Source organism: Spermophilus citellus (assembly GCF_964194105.1).
Source record: "Spermophilus citellus genome assembly, chromosome: 4".
Lineage (NCBI taxonomy): Eukaryota > Metazoa > Chordata > Mammalia > Rodentia > Sciuridae > Spermophilus > Spermophilus citellus.
In genome coordinates, this window is record NC_138185.1 from 195,241,194 (window position 1) to 195,253,040 (window position 11,847).

General features: G+C 40.5%; 2 protein-coding genes across 2 annotated transcripts in view; one reads left to right on the forward strand and one right to left on the reverse strand.

The window, feature by feature from the left end:
* RNASE13 (ribonuclease A family member 13 (inactive)) overlaps positions 1 to 11,847 on the forward strand; it is a 43,169-nt gene that overhangs the window by 16,009 nt on the left and 15,313 nt on the right. The gene's annotated exons all lie outside the window — the stretch shown is intronic.
* The window catches only part of LOC308646974 (ribonuclease 8-like), a 30,259-nt gene that overhangs the window by 2,107 nt on the left and 16,305 nt on the right, over positions 1 to 11,847 (reverse strand). The gene's annotated exons all lie outside the window — the stretch shown is intronic.

Below are 11,847 nucleotides of genomic sequence, written 5' to 3' on the forward strand. Positions count from 1 at the left end.
GAAGTAAGTAGGTATTGCAAAAATTGTCAAGGAAAAAAGCAAATAACTTCAGCTGGCAAGACTAGATCTGTGCAATAGCTCCTCAGATCTGTGTTGGTGTCTTGAATTCCATCCAGCATCCCAACCACTGGCATTTGTGGGACTCCTCTGCCTTCGAGAAAATATGTTCTTCTCCATTTCTGAATGTGAAACTTCTGAGGGGTTGGTCTCTTTGTCCCAAGGTGGAGCCTGGTTCACCAACAGAACTCCCCCTTCCCATGGTAAGAATCTTTTCATGCAGTTCTTCCCACAAAGCAAACAAAATACTGATTTTTGGACCCAAGAAAAAATTACCCAACAGGCACTTGGCTTGAGCACCACTGTGAATTTTTTTTTTCCCTCTTTCTTTTTTTTTTTCCCCAGAATGTCATTTCTCTCTTGCAGGCCCTCATCTGAGCCTTTCCCATTGGGATGAAAAGATTATCAAGTGATTATTCATTAACAATTATAATCCAAGCCACCAGGCTTTGGAGTGATTGGGTGGGGATGGCAGCAGAAGCCGAGGGCTGGCCTAAACATTTCCTGCTGACCAAATGACTGGCCACAGACTCTGCAAGCTCCAAATCCAATTAAGTTGCAAACATGTGCTGGCCCTGCAGCTGACCAGCTTCACTCAGGCAGCCTGGGGAAGGGGTTCCTTTGATTGTGTATTTGATCCTAGTCATTCATCATGAGCCTTCTCAACTGCCACAGTCTTAGGGCTGTTTTATCCATTAAGCACTAGAGGCTTTGTGTTTAGGGACTGGGAGATTTCCAGGGACCTACAGTCTTTGAGACTGGGAAAAAATGTACTGGCTCCAATACAGGAAAAGGCAAATATAAAATCAAATATTTACTTACCTATTATAAAAGTAACAAAGTCAAATTTATTTATTTTGAAGTTTGGCATGCATGAAAAGTACATTACATTACATTGGAAAATGATCTTATTTAGATTCTTCTCATTTTGGAGGAATTCCCAAACACTATGAATGAAGAAGGGCACAGCACTGATCACAAATTACTTGTAGTCATATAATTTCAATGTAAAACATATTTTATATACATTCCTGCAAAAGTGATCTTAAATGAGAGTCTGGATTTTACATATTCAATGTGGTGTGGTAAAATGTTGAAATCTGATAAATCCGATGGTACACAGTGTAATGTTGACTACTGACAGCAGCCAGGAAAATATACACCCCGTTATAAGGTTTGAGTCAGTACAGGGATTTACAACAGCAATAGGAGGAAAGGGATACTACAGACTGCTGTTTAGTGAACATCTAATATGGTCTAGGTGCTTTGTTAAAAATAACAGCTATTGGTGGGGTGCAGTGGCACATGCCTGTAATCCCAGTGGCTCAGGAGGCTGAAACAAGAGGATTGCAAGTTCAGTGCCAGCCTCAGAAACTAAGTGAGGCCCTAAGCAACTCCACAAGACACTGGCTCTACATAAAATACAAAAAAGGGCTGGGGATGTGGCTCAGTAACTCCATCATCTTAAAAGGTGTTTCATGGGTCAAGGCATTGTGCTTTATGTACAGCACATTATTATCGGTCCCATGGTATTATCCCCATTTTACAGAAAAAGAAACCAAAGCTCAGGAAGGTTAAGGTCACATGCTTAAATGGCAGGACCAGAATTAAAGATTAGGGGGGCTGGGGTTGTAGCTTAGTGGTAGAGCGCTCGCCTAGCACGTGTGAGGCACTGGATTCGATCCTCAGCACCACATAGAAATAAATAAAAGTAAAGATATTGTGTCCACCTACAACTAAAAAAAAAAAAAAAAGATTAGGCCTATCTGGCTCCACACTACTTTCCTGATTATTGATAATTGTCTTGTGAGTTTACAGTCACCTTGTTAGTTTCTGGTCTGGCAGATGAGCCAGAGTGGCTCTGAGTGACTGGTGCTGTGCCCACGAGATCATAAGTAGATTGAACATCACCACTGTTGTGTACTGTGTTCTTGACAAAGAATTAAGCAGAGCGTGTCTATCGATCTGTTTGTTGATAGAAACAACATCTCCTCATTTATCTTGTAGCACCCACATGAGACAGAAATATTTACATTCATTTTCCAACTGAGGAGACAATGTCTCTGACTTTGAGTAACATGCAAAGCAACGGAGTAGTGAGTGACAGAACCAGTTCACTCCGATTCCCCAATTCACACTCTATGCAGGCAGGGCCGCAAAAGGGTTAAATGCACTTAAGAACCAATTCTTACTGATTTTGTTTTTATATTGGTGTTTCTGGCCAGCCCCAGAGTGTAACTTAAATTCCTCCCTTGAGATGACTCAAGATGCAAATGTGAAATAGTGAAGTGGTAAGAATACTGAATCAGACATTAAAAACACTAAGTTCTAGTCAATTGCATGAGGTTGGATCAGGCACGTTGCTGACTTTACATCCACCCAGCTTCGTGGGATACCCAAGCTAGGAGGCACTTCAGAGGTCTGTCTGTTACTGATTGGAGGTATATTCTGGTGTGCACCACCAGGGAAGCTCATAAGCATATTCTTTATAATGTTCCTCCAAATGGATTTGAGCCTGAATACCTCCACTGACATGGATCTTTACTACCTTTCATGCAGCCAGTTCTACTGTCTCAGAATTCACCTCCTCTAGTATTGGCTGAGGGCAGTGTGGGGTATATGTTTTTCAAACCTCTGCTTAGGACCAGAATTAGCTCTAGGTCCCGCATTGCCCCAGTAGAGGGCAATGATGGGATGTATTTATAAAGATTATGTGTGAGAAAACTCTTATGATAAATTGAAAGCTATATTGCTCCGATAGGATCTTATGATAGGGTGTGAGAAAAACCCTTGGGTTTTTTTGACACTTTCAGTTGACTTTCCCTTCTTCATCCCTGTATCAATTAGGTAGCTAACTTACTGAATACCCAGCATGCTCAAAGCCTTGGGGCACATGAGGCCAATCTTATTGCTTCTCTTCTTTCCCTTTCTACCTCCTATCTGGATGACTGTCATCATCTCCTATGTTGTCCCACTTTCTCCTGGGTCTAATTGAGCATATATAATATTGTTGGATGAGTCTTGGTAAAATACTCCTTTCCCTATATCTTTTCCCTCTTAAAGAAAATCCTCAGTTGTGGGAAGCCATTCTGACACGTGATTGGGTGACTCCCGTTAAGGGCCTGAGGCGCTTTGGCTGTGTCGAAGCTTTCCCGACCCTTTCCTGATGAGAGAGCCCATCCGTGTGTCATACAGGGCAAAATTCAACCTCCTCCGCCTGGCATCAAAGCCTTCTTCTACTCAGCCTATGTCCAGTCCACCCATCCCTTACCAGGACTCTCCCACTTCTCTAACAAAATACCAGTACTCTAACAAAATAGTATTCTAATGAGACTGGACTTCCTTTTATCTCCACGATAACTTGTCTTCAACTTGCTTTCTGTTTTTCCCTCTCCCTTGAGACCTGGCCTTTGGCTAGCTCACAGGGACACACAGGAATCATGTGCTGGCCTCAGTCTCTATGCTGGTCCTCCGTCTCCTTGTCATTTGTAACACAAAGATTTTCAGTTGAATAATTTATTAAATGCCCCCTGGCTCCAAAACTCTATGGAACAAGGAAAAACAAAGTGTTAGCAGCCAGGCTGGCACATGCCTATAATCCCAGAGGCCCAGAAGGCTGAGGCAGGAGGATCTCAAGTTAAAAACCAGTCTGGTCAACCTAGAAATGAAATAAAAAATAATAATAACCAATGGGATGGGGATGTAGCTCAGTGGTAGAGCGAGCACCCCTGGGTTCAATGCCCAGTACAAAAAGGTAGGGGTCCCTAGAGTTGTGGCTCAGTGTTAGAGCATTTGCCCCGCACATGTGAGGCATTGAATTAGATCCTCAGCAACACATAATAAATTAAATAAAGTTATTATTTAAAAAATTAAAAAAAAGTCTTAGCAGCTACACTAGAATACAAGGAGAGGCCTAATAGAAGACTCTGAGGTAGCTTGAAAGGAGAGGAATGGAGATTAAGCAACTTCCTCCCCAAAGACCATTTTTTTTTTTCAGGAAACCCCAGGAGGGATAGGCAAGGATATCAGAAAACTAATGCTGCTACTAAAACGCAATCTTTGAACTACTAGGGCCACCCTAGTAGGGTTCTTCAGGCTTTACCCTCTAAAAGGCCTCCAGGGAGGGAGACACTGACCTCAGGAAGGAGGGTTCTAAAGGGGACTCCTCTGCTATTGCTGAGGGCGGTGTGGGGTATATGTTTTTCAAAAATCTGCTTAGGACCAGAATTAGCACTAGGTCCCTCATTGCCCCAGTAGAGGGCAATGATGGGATGTATTTATAAAGATTATGTGTGAGAAAACTCTTATGACAAATTGAAAGCTAAAGGTCCTTATGATAGGGTGTGAGAAGCACCTTGCTGTTGCTGCTCTCTGGAGGCACCAAGACTGAGACAAGCTGGGCTACAGAAGGCTGGAAATAAAATTCACACAGAGCCAAACTGAATGAAGGGATCAAGGTTAACTTCAGAGGCAAATGTCCTGTTTCTCTGGACACAGCATAGGAGATTTTTAGCCAAATTTATGCCAAACAATTTACACATTCATGCTGGACTGTTTGGGGTCAGGACAGGTGACTGCAAGAAGCATCTGCTTCTATCAATGGTCCTGGCATTTAACTGGCCAGTTGCTCCCATCATTGTTTTCTGGCTAATTCATGAATGCAATGCTAATTCATAAATGAGAACGAGTTTATATGTTTTAGTCAGCTTTCTCACCTCTATGACCAAAAGACCTGACAAGAACAATTTTAGAAGAGGAAAAGTTTATTTGGGGTTCATGGTTTCAAAGATCCACAGATGGCTGACTCTTTTCCTGGGGACCTGAGGCGAGGCAGAACATCATAGTGAAGAGTGTGGCAGAAGAAAGCAGCTGGGGACATGGCCACCAAGAAGCAGAGAGAGAGCTCTGCTCAGCAAGGACAAAATATATACCTCAGAGGCACGCCCCAAGGGACCCACCTCCTCTAGCCACACCTTCTCTGCCTATAGTTACCACTCAGTTAATCCCTATCAGGGAATTAATGCACTGATTAAGTTGAACTTCTTATAACCCAATCATTTCACCTCTAAACTTTCTTGCATTGTCTCACACATGAGCTTTGGAGAGACACCTAATATTGAAACCATAACAACTATATTTACATTCCCAATTACTTTGTGAGCATGTATAGCAATATATTTGGGGAAAAGAAGACAGAATAGATAACAGTAATACAAACAGTATAGAAATCTGTGAAACTGTAGAGGCAAGCTTGGGTTGGAAAAGCCAAAAGAGAAACCAGATGCATGTGAAGACTTCAGGTCAGTGTCCTGTCCCTGAGCAGCTCTGGAGAACAACAGGCTGATTTGTCTCTGTTTCTCTGGTCTGTTTGCCTGGGATCTGAGATCTTGGCAAAGAGGCAATAATCAGTGCAGGCAAGTTAGGCGAGTCTCAGATTGAGGCAGAAGCTTTGTCTGAAGCTTCCAGAAGTTATAACAAATTCCTTTAAGAGGGATTCTCTTCTAAGAGGGGGCTCCTGGCTCTAAAGATTCATGGGAATACCTTGGACCCTGGTTTATAAGCTCAGAGTCTTAGAGTTACATCTCATGGAATCCAGTTGCCACACTCCTGGGAGCCCCACTCTCTTCCCAATGACTGTCCCTGTCAAGCTAGATCTATTTTTGTTACTTTGCAATGCTTTTGGGTTTTTCTCAGGTACCCATCCCCATCATGATCTTGCCTCGATGTGTTGACTGTCTTCCTTTGTTCCACATTCCTGGATTTGTCCTCATGATGGAGAGGACATAGTCTTCAACCTGACCAGAGCTGAAACATGTGGCTACCCTCACATTCCTGCTGCAGCCTTTAATTTACAAGCCTGCACACAACCTTCAGACCTCCCGGGGATGACCATGATGTCAATGATAAAAACATTCAGAGCTAATATTTCCTAAGGGCTTTCTTTGTCCCAGTCACTATTCCAAATTCTCTACACCTATATCTCATTTTTTGGCATGCAAGGAACTTTCCTAATACACCATTCCCATGACTAGCCTATCTTGTGTGTGGGCGTATGTGTGTGTGTGAGTGTGTATGTGTGAATTTAACCCAGAGCCTCTGCATACTAGGCAAGTGCTCTACCACCGAGCTACATTCCCAGCCCTTTAAAAAAATGCTTATTTTGAGGCAGGGTCTAACTAAGATGCTGAGGCTGGCCTCCAACTGGTGAATCTACTGCTTTAGCCTCCTGAGCAGCTGGGATTATAGCTGTGTACCTCTATGCCTGATGTGCCTGGCCTCACCTTATTTTTAAAGAGAAATATTGGTCAGAGATACAAACCCACAAAGATCATATGAAGGACCTCATCATATGAAGTACTTCATCATATGAAGGACTCCTATCCCAGGCTCTAGAACACAGATAAACACAAAGTCACAAGATAAACGCCTTCTATATTAATTAAACTATTTTTTTGAGGGCGGCAGTATGGGAAGTGACTTAAAATATTATATTCATAGAAAATAAAACTGTGTGCTTGGGAATATCAAAAAATTCAAACAAATTATATATTTTTTACAACTTTAAATATATTTATGTTGAAATAATTTCAAATTAAAAGTTTCAGAACTAGCACACAGAACTCCTCTACATGCATCATCTCAATTCCCCAATTGTTGACATTTATGAGCCATTTGAGAATGAGTTACAGACTCGATACCCATGACTCCTTAATACTTAAGGGACTATTCCTTAATTACAAGCACTGTTGTATACATAATCACACTGCAGCTATGAAAACTAGGAAAGTAACATAAATCCATCATGATAACAAGTGAAAGTTTAAGACAACATCTATGATATCCGTGCATAAGCTTATTTTATAAATATTATTTAAGTGAAAGAAAGACTTCAAGGAAAGCTCATGCTTTGGGGGCATGACTTTGAATATTTTATTTAATTTTCCTTTGCCATTGCTAGCACTACAGGGGAAAGTCTGGGAACCATCGCTCTAATTTACCACAGAAACTGAATGCTGGATATGCCAACCTTGAAAATAGAGAATGGGGACCCTTACCTCAGATAAAATGCCTCAGGATGTGTCAGGCCCACCTTGAGCACTACCAGATGGGTTTTTCCTGTCCTTGAGCAGCAGACGGAGGTGAAGGCTATTACTCTTGCTGTATGTCCTTATTTATATCTCAAATAGCCAGGGTCATTCTTGACTAGTTTATCATTGTTAATGGTTTGGATATGAGATGTCTCTTGAAAAGCTCACAGGACAATGAAGGAATTTTTAGAAGTAATGTGATTAGGTTATGAGCTGTAACCTAATCGACGTATAATCTGAATAGATTACTGGGTGGTAACTAAAGGCAGGTGGGGCATGACTGGAGGAAATAGGTCTTGGGGATTATATTTTGTACCTGGCTCCACACTCCTCTCCCCCTGCTGCCAGGCTGCCAAGAAGTGAGCAGCTTTCTTTCCTCCAGCATGCCCTTTCATCATTATGTTCTATCTCACCTCCAGCCCAGAGCAATGGATCTGGTCAATCATGGACTGGACCTCTGAAACCATGAGTCCAAAATAAACTTTTCCTCCTCTGAGCTGCTCTTGTCTGATATTTTGGTTACAGTGATGAAAACTGACCAACACTGTCCTCAAGTCCTTGAGTGCTGTTTTCTTTGCCTTCTGACTGATACAATAGGAGTATTCAGGTGAAGGGTGGAAATGCAAATATGTCAGGATCATGGGCACTCAACACTCTTTTGGATGAGCAGGGTTTTTCCCTCAAATCTGGGAGTCTGCCCATTTGCAGATTGATTTGCTGTCTATGTATGGTGAATTTGACCTTGGGAAATAATCTATTTGGGATCATTAATTAAGTTCCAGTTTGGAAACATCACTAGACTAATTTTAAAAATCTAAATTCTTGCCTAAACTAGTCATGCAATCTTGGGCACATGTTTAAGTTAACTGTGTCTTATTTTTCTCATTTTCTAAATGAGAAAGGCAGAATTAGATAATTTCTGAGTCACTAGACAAGACATCTTGCAACATCGTAATTTTATGACTATCTACTAAAAGAGTCTCAAGCTATGTAGATGTGATATTCCATTTTGTGACAAATGCCTTGGCCCAAGCAAGAATTTGTACTAATTCATGCTAGGTTCAGTTCATGTTTTAAATGTGTAGGTTCAATTAAGTTTTCATGTAAAAGCTATAGAAAGTAATGACCATGATGTTTTCCTAAAGTTATTTATTGATTGGAAAGCAGTGGAGGATCATGAGCCATGAACATTGGTGGAGAGTTTTAGTAATAAAAGATGAACTAGAAAATGGAGCTGAATCAGAGGGAGAGAAAAATATAAATGGTCTTTCATGATGGAGGTGAGCGGATACTAAAGTCACGTAAGGCTTAAATATCTCAGGAGAGGAAGTTGTAAATGTCATCAGAGCCTGCTCTCCATCAATTGCTGTGATAATTGAACCCTTTGGATAGGAGTGGTCACAGATGGTACCATCAAAAATTGGCGGCCCTCAGTCTCCTGACTTCTTTTCATATCTTTGGATTCTTGGATTTATGGAGGGCAGAGCTAAGAAAAACTTCTCTTAAGTAAAGTTGTCTTAACAGAAATTCTATTTTTTTTTTTTTTTTAATGCTGGGGATTGAACCCAAGGCCTTGTGCATGTGAGGCAAGCACTCTACCAACTGAGCTATATCCCCAGGCCTTAACAGAAAAAAATTTTTTAAGAGAGAGAATTTTTTAATATTTATTTTTTAGTTTTCGGTGGACACAACATCTTTATTTGTATGTGGTGCTGAGGATCGAACCCGGGCTGCATGCATGCCAGGCGAGCGCGCTACCGCTTGAGCCACATCCCCAGCCCAACAGAAATTCTTGATAGACATTTTTCCCCTTTCCCATTGAATGCACCCTCAACCTCCGAAAATGATCTTACCTAGAAAAATTAATGCATATTGTCTTTTTGTATCTGATCTTGAAACTTACTTTTTTTTTTTTTGAATAGGAGATTTTTGGGCAAGTGGATGATGAAGAGGTATTTGGCTTACTTTGTTTCAATCCTTTGTTCTGTCCTAGAAGTTGGGCCTACTCCTCTCATCACAGGTTTGACCTCTCCACATTTGACACCATGGTAATAAATACATTATTAAAAAGTGCTAATGCTTCTCCAACTTTCCCTACAAGCCAGCCACTAAGTGCTTTATATGCCTCATTGCATTTAATCCATATAATACTCTTAGAAAGGTGGTATCTATGGATGAGGAAACTCCCACCTCCCTAAGTTAAGAGGCATTTCTGTCATAGTGTATATATTTTTAAATTATGGTGATATCTTTTGTTACCTCTCCTTTGTAAACTGTGGGCTTTCTAGCCATGTGGACTTTCTCATGCTTCTGTGGTTTCATGGATGCTACAAGCTTACTGGCTTTGGAGTCTCCCAGAGGTAAACACCTAGGCAAAAGTTGTAATTGCTCTTCTTTCTGCCTCTTTTTTTTAATTAAAAAATATATTTAATTGTAGATGCATATGATACCTTTATTTTATTTATTTATTTTCATGTGGTGCTGAGGATGGAAGCCAGTGCCTCACATATGCTAGGCAAGGGCTTTACCACTGAGCCACAAGCCCAGCCCTCTTTTTGCTTCTTGATGGTGGAATGGGGGAAGGAGGAGGACTTTAAAATGAGAATCTGAAGTCTTTGAGCACTTTGAAACCCAGTCATCCAGGAGCTCAGAAGAAATGTGGTGAAATGGGTCAAAGTTCTCCCAAAGAGAAACCCCTGGGTGTTGCTACTGGTGCGCTTTTTGCTACCATAGCTCAAGTGTTCTCTCCTGGAGCCACTGACAACATAAAAAGGGCCAAAGAAATCAATGTGAAGAGAAGAGTCCCAATTTCAAGGGCATTTCCTCTTTCGACACCCTGCCCTTTCAGTTAGAAGCCTTCTCTTTACATTCATCCTGTTAGTTCTCTTCATAGTGTCAATGGCTCTTTTACTGCAGTATGTGGAGACTTCTGGGAATTAAGGAGCTGTAGAAGTCTCCTACCTAATCTGTCTCAGATAGTTAGTTGCTTTCCTAGGAAAGCCAGCTCACTTCTGCTCTACTTCTAGGGTTATGTTCTTTACTGGACTTCATTTATGCTCCTTGGATCCAGATTGAAGCAATTTTCTTTAAAATTATCTAGTCAAGGGTGGGTCTCAGTCCCCTGGATCCCCTGTCTTCCACCCACCTCCAGGATCCCACCCCTGAAACAGAAATCTTTCATAACTCATCAATCTACTTTTTAATTTCTTTAACTTTCCCCTCCATTCTTTAACTTTCAAGTAAGAATGCTTCGAGGTTCAGCCAACCTGGGTTTTTGGCCCAAATTATTATTATTATTATTTATTTTTTAGAGAGAGTGAGTGTGAGAGAGAGAGAGAGAGAGAGAGAGAGAGAGAGAGAGAGAATTTTTAATGTTTATTTTTTAGTTCTCGGCGGACACAACATCTTTGTTGGTATGTGGTGCTGAGGATCGAACCCGGGCCGCACGCATGCCAGGCGAGCGCGCTACCGCTTGAGCCACATCCCCAGCTCCCAAATTATTTTTTATCTTGAACTTCACTAGCCAAATGCCTGTTTCAACATTATACCTGGCATAGCTAAACTTGACTTTGATCAAGATCATTTGAGGGAATGGGTAACTGTGAAATACAATGAGCTAAAACAGCAGTTTTGAGAACAAGGCAGGACATTTGGATTCACTGTTAACATCAAAGTGTCACTTTCAACTATTGGTGAAATATTGGTGAGATATTGGAGTGAAATTCCCCTTATGAACTTTTAAAAGTTTTGAAAATCTGTCATCAACTGGAAGTATAAATACATATTTATTATTATAAGAAAAATTATTTTGGCAGAGGTTGTGGCTCAGCGGTAGAGCGCTCACCTAGCACATGCGAGGCCCTGGGTTCGATCCTCAGCAACACATAAAAACAAATAAAATAAAGGTATTGTGTACAACTAAAAAACTAATATTAAAAAAAGAAAAGAAAAATTATTTTAATAATTAATGGCTGTAAAAGCCTATAATAATATTATATATAAAATAATTCTTAAAATTTTTCACATAATCAAAAAAGACAAAATTAGTTCACAGGTAATATAAATAATAGGGGAAAGTATGTTAGCTATATAACCTGAAGAAGAACTTTATGTACTTCTTGAGCCCAAAGTATTTATAACAATTTAATAAATGATACAAGTGCTATTTAATTTAATGAAGAGCACATGGAAGAATAATAGAAATTATCTTGTAATTCTATCTATGATTTAATTATATGATAATATTTTATTTTATATTTTTAGTCCCTGGGATCGAACCCAGGGGAGCTTAACAACAGAGTCATATCCACAGCCCTTTTTATGTTTTATTTTGAGACAGAGTATTGCTAAGTTGCTTGGGAACTTGCTAAATTGCTGAGGCTGGCCTTGAACTTTTGATCTTCTTGCCTCAGACACCTGAGTCTCTAGGATTACAGGTGTGAGCACCCCATTGATAACCTTTTTAGAATAGAATGGTGTATTAGCATTTATCATGTAAATAAATCAACCTTAAGAATCCTTAATAACTATGTATTTTGGAGGATTTTAATTCACTTCCATAAAGTAAAGCACACAGATCTTAAGTGTACAGTTCAATGAGTTTTCACACTGTAATCTCCATCTTCTCAGAAGACACCCCCATACCACTTCCCAGTTAGTACTTCCCCAAGGCTGTAATTATTCCAGCCTCTGTCACCACAGA